The sequence below is a fragment of the Miniopterus natalensis genome, chromosome 2 (assembly GCF_054644295.1).
Source record: "Miniopterus natalensis isolate mMinNat1 chromosome 2, mMinNat1.hap1, whole genome shotgun sequence".
Classification (NCBI taxonomy): Eukaryota; Metazoa; Chordata; class Mammalia; order Chiroptera; family Miniopteridae; genus Miniopterus; species Miniopterus natalensis.
The window spans coordinates 147,339,358-147,354,756 of NC_142082.1; the positions used below are offsets into that span (position 1 = coordinate 147,339,358).

Sequence of the window (15,399 nt, forward strand, 5' to 3'; positions counted from 1 at the left end):
ATAGGGAAAGCTTGTCTTTACTTTTCTATAACAGGACCAATCAATCCCAGCAGCAGCAAAGGAAGTGGCGTGATCATACTATGAATGAATAGACACCAGGAAGGACTGCAGTAAACTTCCCAACATAGTGAACTGTTAATGGAAATTCTACCATTACACCTCCATTCAGTTGACAACCTATTCATCTCCCTGTTCCAATGCAGACACCCCTATTCTGGGAAGAAAATATTTATTATGTTCTTTCTCAGGAAACAACATTTTGATGGAGAGAATATTAAAAAGCATGCCACAGAGTGGGAGAGAACATTTCCTATATATATTCAATTAATGGCTCTTATAGAAGATAAACATACATCCTAAAAATCATTAAGGAAAATGTAGATAATCCAACAGAAAAGTAGACAAACAACTTAAATAGTCATTAAAAATACAGGCTGCTCCGGTCATGCCTATCCTAGCTTAATAAAAAACCCTCAAGAGGATTAAACTTGCTTCCAAATTAATATATAAGTCCCAGCCCGGCCGGGCGTGGCTCAACGGTTGAGCGTCGACCTGGGATCCAGGCGATCGGGGTTCAATTTCCAGTCAGGGCACATGCCCAGTTGCGGGCTTCATCAATGACTCATCATTGATGTTTCTATTTCTCTCTCTCCCCTCCTTTCCTCTCTCTGAAATCAATAAAGATATATTTAAAATATATATATATATACATATATATATATATATATATATATATATATTTTCAGAACAAACCCTGAAAATAATTATAGAAGAATAAAAATATCCAGCGCTTGACTAGCCAGTGTGACTCAGTTGGTTGAGTGTTGTCCCATGCACCAAGGGGTCTCTGGTTCGATCCCTGGCCAAGGCACATGCCTGGGTTGCAGGCTTGATCCCCAGTAGGGGGCGTGCAGGAGGCAGCCAATCGATGATGTTTCTCTCCCATCCATGTTTCTCTTTCTCCCTCTCCCTTCCTCTCTCTCTAAGATCAATAAAACATATTTAAAAAACATATCCAGCACTTAACAGGTTAAAATTCACACTAGCTAGCAATTGAAAGTTACCAAGTGTGCAAAGAAATAGTAAAATTATCCAGAATGTGGAGAAAAATCAATCAATAGAAACAGACCCAGAAAGAAATTACTCAGCTGGCAGTAATTTCTATTAGTCAGTCAATTAGTAAAAAAGTTAAAACAATTTTTATAACTATATTTTATTGTTTAAGAAAGTAGAAGAAAACATGAGTGTTAATGAGACACAGAAAATAAAATAAAAATGAGCAAAATGGAAATTCTAAAATTCTAGAGAGAAAATAAAATTTCAGGGAAGAAAAATAAAATAGATGCAATTAATGGAATATTAGATGTTGCAGAAGAAACAGTAAACTTGAATATGTAGTAATAAACTACGCAAAATTTTACACGGGAAAAATATGGAAAGAAAACCAATAGTGCATCAGTGAGCTGCGGGACAACTTGAAACAGCTTAACATATGTGCAGTTGGAGTCCCTGGTGTAGTGGAAGGAAGCCAAAAAAAAAAATTAAAGAAATGATGGCCCTGAATTTTCAAATTAGATAAAAATAATAAATCTACATTGTATAGAAGTACAACAAAGCCCACCACAAGAAATATGAAGAAATTCACATCAAGACACATCATAATCAAATGATTTAAAACCAGAGACAAGAGAAAAATCTTAAAAGCAGCTAGAGGAAAAAGAAACATTGTGTACATGGGAACAAAGATACTAGTGGTTGTCCTGGGGGTCACAGGCCAAGGAATTGCAAAGGGGTGTGAGGAAACTTTTAGGGGCAATGGCTATGCTGTTCACTACACTGATTGTGCTAATGGTTTTGCAGGTATATACATTTAACAAAATCCATCAAATTACACATTTTAACAATGTGATTTTATTGTATGTCAATTATAACTTCATAAAGCTGTTAATAACTTCATAATGAGATACTACTACACAGCCACTAAAACAGATAAAATTAGAAGTAGACGGTACCAGATATTAGCAAAAGTGATATTTTCACACCTTTTTAGGAGAGCACAATACGATAAACCACTTTGGAAAATTCTTTGACAGCGTCTCCTAAAGTTGAGCTTGTAGTATCCACTGTGCACCAGCAGTTGTATCCCTAAGTATACACAGGAGAAATATGTGCACATGCTTTTCACATACATGCACACGCAGGACTAATAGTAATAGCCCACCCTGGGAAATCTTAAAGTCCAACAAAAAAAGAATAGGTAAAGTATAGTATATTTATAGTGTAGAAAATAATACAGGAAGGAGAAGGAAACACTGATAAGTATAAACCTGGATGAATCTCAGAGATAGAATGTGTAGCTGTTACAAAAGAGCATATATCGTATGTTTCCAACTGTATCAAGTTCAAAATAGGCGAAACCGATGTCGGTGTCAGAGGTCTTGATGGCCCTGGCTGGGTGGCTCGCCATCCCGGACATGGGAAGGCCGCAGGTTCGATTTCCTGTAAGGAAGGGCACATACCCAGGTTGTGGGCTCCATCCTCGGTTCCGGCCTATACAGGAGGCAACTAATTGAGGTTTCTCTCTCACATTGGTGTTTCTCTCTCTCCCTTCCTCCCCCTTTCTCTCTCTCTTAAAAAAAAAAAAAAAAAAAAAAGTCATGATGATGGTTCTCTTTATGGGAGAAAGTGACTGGGAGGGGCTTTAGGGGGCAGCTGGGATGCTGATAATGTTGTTTCTTGATCTGGATGCTAGTAATGCATGTGTGTTTATTTTGTAAACATTCTTCAAGTTGTACATTTTATATGCTTTTCTGTATATATTATGGTTTGATACACTTTGAAAAATAAATTTTTGAGAAGGTATAAAAATGTCAAGTCCCTATATTGTACACCTGAAACTAATATAACCAACATAAGATTGTATGTAAAATAAATTTTAAGTTATATGTATTTAGTGTGGGTTAAAAAGTAAGGAACAATGCTATATGTATAATTGTACATATATAGATGTAAATATATACATACACAATAGTATCATGTAAATTAAAATACATACATACAAAAAGATAATATACATTTTATAAAAAGCCCCAAAACAAAATGATACATATTACACATCTAATTATTTTGTCTATGATGGGGAAAGAAAAGAAAGTGGGGAATGGAGATAAAAAGTGGTCAAAGGAAGGAAGAAAGGAAGGGAGGGATTTAACTGGTTTGTCTCATTATGAAAAAATAATTATTCATATTTATAAAATGCACTGTTGAGTATAAAGAAGTATGTGCCATGCATTCTCAGCTTTTCAGGCCCAAATCTAGTCTTACCTGCTCTATTTTATGCCAGTTACAGTCTTCCCATCCTGCCTTTTTACTGATATCCTCCAAATTAACAATAACAGAAAGGGTCACCATTAATTAATTATTTGGTGATAAAATTGGATAATAGGCACAGTTTCAAACATGTTTTCAAGAAATCTTGAAATCCTCCAACCAAGGTGGCAGGATCCCTAGCCTAAGTTATGGGGACCTAATATACATCATGGTGACTATAATGAACAGTGCCGCACCATATAATTAACAGAGTAGATGTTAAAGGTTCTCACTACAAAAAAAGAAATGATAACGATAACATGAGGCATGATGGAATTGTGAGCTAATGCTGTGGTGATAATTATTTTATAATATGTAAGTGTATCAAATGAATACATTGTGCATCTTTGTCTTCTGCAATGTTATATGTCAACTATATCTCAGTGAAGCTGGAAAAAGAATTAGAAAAACCTAAAGACAAGTTGATTGATAAATGATATGTAATATATTCATATGATGGTAGATTATATAGTCATTAAAAAAGAATGAACTGTGAAAAATAAAATATTATGGATTATCCATTAGAACAGTAAATAGGAAGCTAGAGTTCAATAATAATAGAAATATTTTGCTGCATAGAAATTCAGCCATGATTTTTTTTTTTATTATGAGCATCATATTACAATAGAAAAGCTTAAAAGAAGAAACAATTATATCAAACTTTGAAGTAAGTGAGAGCAGGTTCATATACCCTGATAGAATCGGATTACATATTGCAATATCTGTAATCCTCTAAGAAGAGGCAAGAAGTAACATTTTAAAAGTGTGTTTGTGCAGAATTCCACGGGAAATTTAACTTCTTAGAAGTAGGTTTTTAGAAAGGAAAGACACTTTATTAAATTACCAGAGTGCTTACTGCCAGATGTGTAATACATATTCAATATTATAAAATCAGCTTAAATTTGGGTACCGGAACATTCCAGTACTGAAAATAAAGATGTCTCTGCCCTTGCATTTAATCACCACGTATAGATGTCCATCATCTAGTCTGGCTTTAGATGGCAACTGCAAATATTTCAAAGTTGTTAAAATGAAAATTTACCTAGTAGGGAGTGAAATAATTTTATCTGTATTCTTCATCACTGATAATTAAAAACTAAACTTCTTTCAACATGATACTTTAAAAATGACTTCCTTATACCCATACATGACACAATAATTCAGCTCAGGATGTTCCATGATTTTTTTATATGAGCTCAAATCCTAGCAGTTACAGATGTTAAACAGCATAAAACCCCACGTTTTATGCAGCGTTTAGCAAACCACAATTGTTCTCTCTTTGGCATTTGCTTCCTACCTTACATATCTCCTAATCCTTGATGTGCACATTGAAAATGTCACAAAGTTCTCTGAAATTAATTGCATATTCACATTCGAGCCAGATACATCTCGTTTCTTTCCCGGAATCATGCATAATCCAGGGAATTCAAAACTTCAGAAAGTTGCTTAGACTCATGCGAAGTGTCTAGAAAACTAAGACAAAAACACAAACTCACGCTGGTAGAAACAGCTTTCTCTTTTGTAAGAAATATTTTCTGGTGGACTAGAAAAGTTCTGTAAAGCAGGCATACTTTTTCCTATATTGCAGAATTGTTAGACTTCGGGTAGGTTCTGTTGGGGTGTGATAACATATCAAAGAATTAGGCGTCCTAAGGCGGAGCAGTAAGAAGAAAACACACGAGGGAAGCAAGGTGGTATGAGAAAGGAAGGTGGAAAAACAAATTTCAGATCGAACCACCGTCGATCTTTTCCATCATTGCACACTGAGATCTGCCCAAGACGGCAAAGCAAACGAACGCATTCGTCTTCTCTTCCTTCTGATGTTGTGACGGTGGTGTGTGTGTAAGCTACCATGTAAAGCTGAGTGCTAATTTATTCCCTATCTAAAGAACCTAATTTACATCATGAGTATTTGTTATGCTCTAAAGATAAATAATTGTTCTCACCTTTTCCCTCTCTTAACTCAGCTTTTTAGCACCTTTCCTAGAGTCTGCATAGGTTATTTTTGTCATCTTAAAAATACTCTTTCAGGAAGCTGCCTATCCAATTTGCGAGTTAAAGGGCATCAAACATGTGTTACTGCTAGCATTCATAGGTTTGTTTTGCCTGTAGCTGACTGCCGTAAGTTTGGTCAACATTTATTGACATTGAATGTAGACCATTCGATGGCAAGTGCCCCTTCTGGTCCAGGGGATTACAGATGATAGACTTAGGCACACATCCACCCTCTTGAAAAAGTTAATCATGATTGCACAAAATTACCTTCCAGAATCAATTTCAATTCTCTGAACACTTGAATTACATATTAAACACTCTTCCTTGGCAAACTAGTAATTAGGAAAAAGAAGAACGTACATACAATGTGTCATACTTTCTATTTTTAACTTTCATTGAAAACATGGCCAAACTCATTAATTTAAATGAAAGGAAAATTTCCATGCCATTGTTTATTGTCAAAAGAATTCAAAACCTTCATTCAAATTCAAAAGACAATAAAATAAAACGAAGCTTCATCCATTATAGTCATATTTCTTACTATAATTGTGTTGCCTTATTACTCACTGAGGATCATCTGAGTACTTTTTGTTTTCTTGGTATTTACATGAAGCCATTTTTCATGGAATATAATTCTCCACAGTATTTGCTTTGAAAGAATGCATAACACGTTGCTGAAATATAATAGGGACAGTTTTCACATGTTTGGGGTACATTATAGTGTGATATTAAGAACATAAGTCTGGAGTAAAAATGTCAGAGCTTGAATCTTGGCTCCAATACTTATCAGTTATATAATTTTGTGCAAAATATTTAATATCTCCAGACTTCCATTTCCTTATTTATAAACTGGATTGATAATAATATATTGATCAAGGTACTTTTTAGGAGAATTAAATAAGTCCATTCACGTAAAGCACATAGAAAAGTACGTAGCATGTAGTAAGCTCTTGGTAAATGTTATATTTTAACTATATACTACTTATTACCTTTTTATTAAGTATAATATTTTGATATAGTACACATCTGTAAACAGTTTTTAGAAAGCTAACTGTTTTTATTTGGGGCGATATCTTGACCAAGAGATCAAATGTAGGACTAATAACAATTTTTTAAAAGGGAAAAAATAAGAAATAGTAAACAAAACCAGAAGAAATGCACAGAAATCAAGAGAAGTGGGATGGTGAAGACTGGAGGTAAAAGGGAGAAAAGTTACAAAAAGATATAGGATGGAAGACTGCGTAGCATGGCGAGGGGCCGAAGCAGAGGGAAGGAGGGAGGCAGGAAGCCCAGCGCTGGAGGCAGCCGCAGTCACAGTCACACAGGCCTCTGTACAGGAGCCAGAGGGATGGACCATGGAGAAGATCAGCGACCTGGACCCGCAGGTTCAGCGGCTGCCACGCTTCCAGACCATCAGGCAGAACGAAGCCAAGGCCCTGTGCACTGAGGCCAAGGAGATCTTGGTAGAGGACAGCAAAGCGCAGGGGGGCCTCCCAGTCACAATATGTGACGACATCCATGGGCAATTCTAGGACTTCAAGGAGCTGTTCAGAGTGGGTAACAATGTCCCTGAGAGCAACTCCCTCTTCATGGGGGACTTCGTGGATTGTGGTTTCTACGGTGTTGACACTACCTCCTGCTGCTATGGTGCTGATCCCGGGCAACCAGGAGAGCGGCCAGCTCACCCAGGCTCCTGCCTCCAGGATGAGTGCCTGCTCGATGCTCTCGGGTGACCATGTGGGCCACGTGAGATCTGTGACAACCTCAGCCTGTCAGCCATCATCAACAGCAAGGTCTTTCGAGTGCCTCTCCCCCTCATCCAGACCCTGGACCAGATCCAATGGTTGGAGCTAAAGCAAGAGGTGCCCCCCAAGGGACGCATTTATGACCTGTTCTGATCTGACCTTGAAGACACAACAGGCTTGGGTGTGAGACCTCATAGGCTAGCTACCTATTTGTCAGTGACATGGTGGCCCACTTCCATGCAAGCAATGGCACTGGCATGATCTGCCACCCCCACCAACTGATGATAAAAGGTTACAGGTGGCACTTCAACGAAACTGTGCTCATTGTGTGGTTGTCACTCAACTACTGCTACCGCCTTGGGAATGCGGCAGCTATCTTGGAGTTGGAGGAGCATCTCCAGAAAGAGTTCATCATCTTCCAGGCTGCTCAAGAGACAAGGGACATCCTCGCCAAAAAGTCCATGGCTGACACTTCCTGCCCCCTCCCGAGCTCTGGCCTTCAGACCACTGTGACTCTGCCCTCCTCCCCAGAGGAGGCTGGGCACTGGGGATGGGGGTGGAGGACAGGGCTGTCCCCTGCTCTGCTGTCCCCCTCAAAGAGGGCACTTGAGGATGAAGACTTTCTCTGGAGAAGCTCAGAGCCTCAGCTCCATTCTCTTCCTTTCCTTTCTCCCCACTTGAATCATTTTCAATAATTTATTTTTTTTATTCCTTTTTTGTTTTTAGATTAAAGTTTTGAGAGGAAAAAAGAAATATATATTAGGTAAATTTTTTTAAAAAGCAGTGAGTAGATTTAGAGGAAAGTATTAATAGTTATAATAATAGTAACGCTAGTTATAGCAATAATTGTAATGGCAACAACAGTAATAATAATAGTTCAGGAGTTATTTAGATATGGAAAATTGTAAGACTCTAAGAACTATAATTTAGAAAACATCATTCTATTCCACCTTCTTTCTGATTAGGGACCTTGCTTTAAGTTTTCTTAGCTTATAAATTACTCTAGAATTAATTCCCATAAGCTGTGTTATTATATCTCAATCAGTCTTTCAGATAGATTTATTAAACATTTATGTTACATTTTGGGATCAATATTTTAATTATTGTCACAATAAACCCTGATGGGAAGGATTACAGTTACTAGAGAAAAAGTAAGAGGATCTCTACTGTATTTCCATCTATGAACAGATTCCAGCCTAGAATCAGTTCATGTCCGCCTCCAATGAGCTTGACCCCTACCACCACAAATGTGATGGCTGTGTTACGGTATTCATCACATTCTCATCTCTGAAGCTCAGGAAGGTGTGTGCACAATAAAAGGATGTATAATATCCTTACTTGAATGGATAGTTTTACAGATGATTCTGCTTATGTGGTGCAGTGTTGGTCAAACAAGAAGTGTTTCAGGTTTCCAGGAGCAGCAAGTTGGTCCCCAACTCCCATTTTTAAAAACACAACTGTAACATCGAGATTGTACTTAAGGTAACTTCAATACCCAAATCTAATATTCGTACCTAGCTGCATCTTTTCTCAAAACGTAGCTTTCTCCAGGCTGGGAGGTTTTGTGATTGCAATGATGCCTTATAGCTCAAATTCATTTTGGGGAAACAATGAAAATTCTGCTCTGGAGCATACAGCATGGGATTCAGTTTCTCACTCAAGCTTTAAGGCAGAAGTTTCATTGCTTTAGCATGATATTCATTAGTTTGTGGACCTTTGAGATAGATCTATGCTAGAAAATATTTACAGGAAAAAAAGGAGAAATAGCATATCTTTACCAAAAAAAAAAAAAAAAGTTTTAAAAGGATGGTAAGGTGATATGCATAAAAATGCTTGTGCATAGAGAATCCTAAGCATTGGTTCTGGATTCAAGAGGAAAATTCTGTATTACTCTACATAAATATATAGACAACTCAGAGAAACGAGAGACAGCATAAACCAAAGCAAAGAACCAGAGTTTTAGAATAAGACAATTCTGGGCTCACAGCTTACCTGGGATTTTGATTTCACGCAGGAATCTGATTTTTTCTCTCTTTACACAAAGCCCTTGACCAGGATGAGCCATGTTGCCTCCTACGCAGGTTGCTGGGTGGCGATTACCCTTTTCTCCTTTAGGGCCAGGAGAGCGCTCTAAGGCTCTCAATTTCATGCAAGGGACTCGGTTTCAGCTTCTGCCTCCACATATCAAAAGAGTATTTACCCTTTTTGGCTTAGGTTTTTCGCTTCATACCTTTCTTTTCAGTTAGCTGATGTAATTAAAATATGTTTTAGTTCAATTCTTTTTTCTTTTTTCCGTTTTTTTTTTTTTTTTTTTTTTTTTATGTGTTTGTGGTAGAAAGCCAAGCATCTGGTTAGCTTAATTTGCCACATTGCCAGGCATCTTCTGCAAGAGACATCTTGTGGCCTCTCTGTTCATGGTTGTTCGTATTTGCTTTTAAATATCACTGATGTCTGTTTTGTGGTAACCCTAAAATATGCAGTTTCATGGTGAATGTATGTAAAAAAGTGGAATTTGTCTGGTTTTAAGTGAATGAGCCCATTGCTAGGAAAAGAAATTTCAGCAGTATTTGGACCCAATTGTTATTAACAAATCACAAAATAATATTGCCTATAACTTATTAAACAGTGAACTCAATAATCTAATTATAGAATATTAATGTTTTAAAATGTTCCTTAAGCTAAATTTAATCTGGTACAATAAATTATAATTTTGAAATGGTAATTCAAAAATATCCTTGAAGATAAAGATATTTTAAAAAATCTTAATAAATAATCCTATTTTTGGAAAAAATATTTTATAACAGGAACATGGATTAAAAAATGCAGAATCAAAAATATATATTTCTAATGACATTATTGAAATTAATTTTGTTACTATACCATAAAATCTATTAAAATTAAAACAAAAATTTTTTTCTGGAAAGTTTCTTTCAACAATATGGAAATATTGAATTAGTCTTTTCTCTAAATAGAACATTAAGCTCGTGGCATTTTTTTCTAGTTGTATTTTCCTTGATTTTTCTGTGAATTGATTCACTCTTTTCTGAGTTTAATCCATGTCAATAGCATCTAGTTAAAAATGGTAAGACAATATGCCAAATAATACAATATGCCAAACAATAGTGAGCCTAAATTTATTCACAAATTGACTAATCATGTTGGCACTCATAGAACTAGCTTCTGCTGGACCAATGTGTTGTAGTAACTACCTGTGTGATTTGGCTCTAATTTTGTTAGTACTAACAGAGCTTAGTGAAACCCTTACATCCTACTTTTAATCAAACTCCACGCATTACAGAAGCTGTTCTTTGCATAACTATTGGGATTTAATGATCTGATTGTCTAAATAGTTATCACAGTTTCAGGGAAGTGATTTTGCACATTTGCCACAAACTTGTGGCACCACTTAATGTGTAAGTAGGCAGTTATCCTCTGCATTTAGAATGTGCAGAAGATTGCTGAAGCTCTCAGATCAATACTAGTATCTCTCTGTTACAGGCCAGTTGTATGCATTGATCAAATAATTCAAAATATTTTCAAATACAGCATTTGCCATCATAAAGACTTGACTTCAGAGTAATACTTATCATTAAAAAAATAATACACAAATTGTGACTTGCATGATAACCACTAGCAATGGAGGATTTTAAGTTCAACTGGCAAGAGACACATTCTCCAATCAAAACTTTGTCTTTCAATAAAGTGTGTTGTCAACTGATGGAGTCTTGGTTATGGAGTAATAGCAACTGGTTTGCTTATGCAACCACATTTATTTGCTTTATTTGTGACCAATGCTGCTGTGCATTTGTGAGACAGAGTTGTTGTCCCGGTTATTAGCCATGGAAGAGTGTTTGCTTCTTAAGATGCTAATCAGCTCTTAAGGCAATTTTAACCTGCTGTGTAGACCTCAAAAACACCACATTCACCAAATGAATCAACCAACACATGAATTATCCCCGTGCCCTATTAACTATGGGAAACAGAGGTAAAAATTGCTCTCTCTTCAGTATTTGCATGTATCCTATGCAGGAGTAGAAATGTAATGGAAACATAAAATGGACATTTATAATATTCTCAGCTTCATCATTGATAGCTATCTCATTTTGTTTTATTTGAATTTGTGCATATATAAAACGAGCATCTGGTTTTGAACGGAGTAAGACAGCTTGACTGTTAAAATTCTGGCTGCCTTATCCCTGTTTATATTTGGGGAACAAATTAGGTCAAGGATGGGACTGGTATGTTGCAGGTGTATTACAGACGGGTCTTCAAACACAAGAGGACAGCCAGGTCCAAACATAAACCAAGTTCAAGAACCAAAAGTGCAGCCCTGTAGCTAAGTTTCAAAATGCAGGATAACCCCAAAATGCCAAATTAAAGGGAAACAATGGGAGAAAGAGCTTAATGTTAGAAAATGGACCGGGAGTAGATTATGGATAATTCAAAAGCTGGCAAGGGGTTGGTCTTAAATTTTAATTCAGAATCCATAAGTTTGGTCAAGATGGTGGCCTATGGAGGAGTGGGGACATATTTTGTGTCAAAAGCATCAGTTGGAAAAAGACACTGACTTTAAAATATTAAGTATCCAATACATAAAAGATTTCTAGAATGTATCCCTTGTGAGGATAAACTGGGATAATGTAATTAGTCAACAAATTATTTTTAGTTATTTATTTGTATTACTTTTATTTCTCAAATTGATGGCTTTTTACATATAACAATAATAAAGGTATTCAGCACATATATTACTTTCATCAGTTATTGGAGTAAAAAATGTCCTACAATATAATGAGAATAGAATTTGACCCCAATTATATTCACTTTCCATCACCCATTTATTTTAGGGCAGTGGTTCTCAACCTAGGTGAAGAGCAGAATTAGTGCTCTTCAATATGTGAGCTTTTAAAAAGTATCCATGCCCACACATGAAACAGACTGACAGCTGTCAGAGGGGAAGGGATTGGGGGGCTGGATGGAGGAAGGTAAAGGTATTAAGCCAAAAAACATGTATATACATACATACACACACACACACACACACACACACGAGCGTGTGTATATATATATCACATAGACACAGACAACTCTGTGGTAATAGCCAGAAGGAAAGGGGGATTGGGGTAGGTGAGCAAAGGGGGGATAAGTGGGAAGGGAAAGAGACTTTGCTTGGGGAGATGGGCCTAAAATGCAGTATGCAGATGATGCTTTGTTGAGTTGTACACTTGAAACTTGCATGGTTTTGTGAACCAATGTCACCCCAATAAATTCAATTAAAAAAAGATTCACCATCTTGGATTCAGAAAAATAAATAAATTAATAAATAAATAAAGGAAAAGTATCCATGCCCTGGTGCTACCCCAGCATAATGAATTCAGATCTCAGGATGAAGCCCAGGCATCAGTGTTTTTTAAAAGCTCCATGGGTATTTTCAATGTACAATAAGGTTTGACAACTACATTTAGAGACACTAACCCAGTAACCAAGTTGGTAACCTACTTCTTAGCTGGGCTGATCTACCGTAGTTTTCTCAACAATGTCTTATTCTGAGAAATCATCTATTGAAGGATAAGAATGGGGGGGGGGGTGCTCTCATCCCTTCAAATTTACTTTGGAAAATGTAATGCTGTTCTAATATTGCCAAACCTCCTGAGGTATCTAAGATTGGCAAATTCTTCTGATATTAAATTGAAGCTGCATTCCTTTTTTTTTTCCACTTGGAAAAAGCAGCTTAGAAAGTACTCATATAGCATATAGTCTACTACAAAACTAGCAAAAATTCAACCGATCTATGGAAAGAAAAATTCTTAGCCTACACACATTTTTTCTATAACTTTATATCTTTAGAGCACGCGTCTGGCAAACACAAATGCAGCATCCATGTAGAGCAATCTTCTACTTGCCCTCCCAGACACAGGCAGATCTGTTCCCACCTTCCCACACAGGCAGGAACCTTGTGGGAAGAAGGGTATGGCTGCCTATAAATTATGAGCATAGTATATTTATACCATTGTTTAATCACCAGGAGACGTGCTCTGGTCCTCCAACATCAGCTAAGGCTGGACAAGGAGCAAGGCATAGCAACTCCCCAGACTACCTGGAGAAAGCAGACCCTTGTGCGTAAATCACTGAAAGTTGTATGCAATTCTTGAAAAACCAAGCTGCAAAGGATGACTGAAGTGGCCACCCAGGCTAGACTAGTAACTGTGTTTTGGGTGAGAGCTCAAGGCATGAAAAATGATATTGTCTCTGTATAAATCTAATTCTCTAGGTCATGTTACTCGAAGTTGGTCTGTAGATGGGTGGTGGTCCGTGAACTGTCTGTTGCCAATTGAGATAAGTGCAGAAATTGAAAGTAAACATTCAGATAGCTTATAGCAATTTGACAAAGCAATTTTATACCTGTTAAATCTAATAACAAAAATTGTTCTTGTTCTTTGTATGTATTTTTTATTTTGTTTTTCTTATAATTCCTTTTTATGATATTTTACCAAAAAATGGTAGTGAATGGCAGATTTAAAATAAAAAATAAAATGAGTCTTTCACCATAGATAATTCTAGAAACATTGCTCTGCTTTACCGCAGCAGGAAATTTTTTAAAAAAATATTTAATCCTCACCTGAAGATATGCTTTTTTTGAGAGAGAGGAAGGGATGGGGAGAGAGAGAGAGAGAGAGAGAGAGAGAGAAAGAACACCAATGTGAGAGAGACACAGTGATCAGTTGCCTCCCACGCACGCCCCTGCTGGGGATCAAACCTGCAACCCAGGCGTGTCCCCTGACCAGGAATCAAATCCGTAACCTTTGATGTGCGGGGCGACGTTCCCACTAGCTAAGCCACCCAGCCACAGCTCAGTAGGGAATTTTGTGAAAGCTTGTGTTTAAATTACAATTAGAATGAAATGCAGGACAGAAATGATGTTCTTATAATTCCATCACGCTGCTCTTGATTATGTTCTTCATAAAATGTAAAGGTTAATGCCCACACTACAGGGTGGACACAAAGGTTAAATTAGATAATACAAAGTGCTTCAGTCCCTAGCAGGGCATCTGTGGCCTTTCTGATCCGGTTCCTAGCTCCATCTCCAATCTCCGCCCCTACTTCTTACACACATGGAACTCAAACTACAGTCGCCTACAAACATCTTTTAGTTGTTTGCTCTGTGCCTTCTTTGAAAAATACACCAACATAAAACTTTTCAAAGTTTGCAAAACTTAAGGGAGAAATACAGTCAGCTATCTGATTCAAGTAAATCATAGAATAAAAATGTACCAATTAGTCAGAAGAAGAAAGATTATACCAGACAGTTACGCCAGAAAGAAATTTATCCCATTATAATCTATAGAGAAAATACTATTGTGTACTTGTTAAACTTTTTGTAATGTGTTGAATGTGGCTATTTAAATTAATGCCTACAAATTCTTTGACATTCCTGACATGGAAAAAGGGGTTTATAACCCTTTTTCTTCAGGTGGGACTGTGTCAACCAGTAGAATACAACAAAAGTCACATTTTGTGACTTCTGAGGCTAGTTCAAGAATGGCCATGCAGTTTCTATCCAAGTTCTTGAAAAGTTTTCTCTTAGGACGCTCCCTCTTGGAACCCAGCATGTATGCTGGGAGAGGCCCAGGCACCCCAGAGAATTGATGTATAGTGCTTTGGTTGAACCCAGCTTTGAAATAATCTCAACCATTGGTGACACGTGTGTGCGTGAAGAACCATCCAGATAATTTCAATGCCAAGCTATTTAAGTCACTTCTAGCCACTCAAGTCACCCCTAGCTGTTCCAATCTTCCCAAGTAAGTAACCAGGTATCATGAAGCTGTACTGAGTCTTCCCCATTAATCTTGGCCCACATAATTCATAAGCTTTACAACATGGTTGTTGTTTTGTGCCTTCAAGTTTAGGGTGAATTTTTTTGCAGCAATAGATATACTTGATAGTAAACAACATTTTCACAACATCCTTATGGATAGAGATGGTTATTATTTCCCCCCCTTATTAAACCTTTCAGAAGGTTTTGTTGCTCCAGCGTGAAACAAAGCACAGCCAATACTGATAAAAGCTTATAAATGGAGAGGTGCTACTTCTGGAAGAAAGGTTATTTTAGTGACTCTGTGCCATGGCAAATACTATTTTTCTGCTTGGACTGCCCACAACCCCATCTCCACCTCCACCTCCATTTTCAGGCATCTGATAGCTCAAGGTTCACCTTAGATGTTTCTTTTGCTCCAAGTTATCTCTTAAAAATTTCATCCTTCCTCGGGCAGAATTAGTGGCTCCCTCCTATCTG

At 37.1% G+C, this 15,399-nt stretch overlaps 1 pseudogene; it reads left to right on the plus strand.

Moving 5' to 3' along the window:
* The first annotated feature begins 6,719 nt into the window (after nucleotides 1-6,719).
* Nucleotides 6,720-13,484, plus strand: LOC107528093 (serine/threonine-protein phosphatase 4 catalytic subunit pseudogene; annotated as a pseudogene).
* The last annotated feature ends 1,915 nt before the right edge of the window (nucleotides 13,485-15,399 follow it).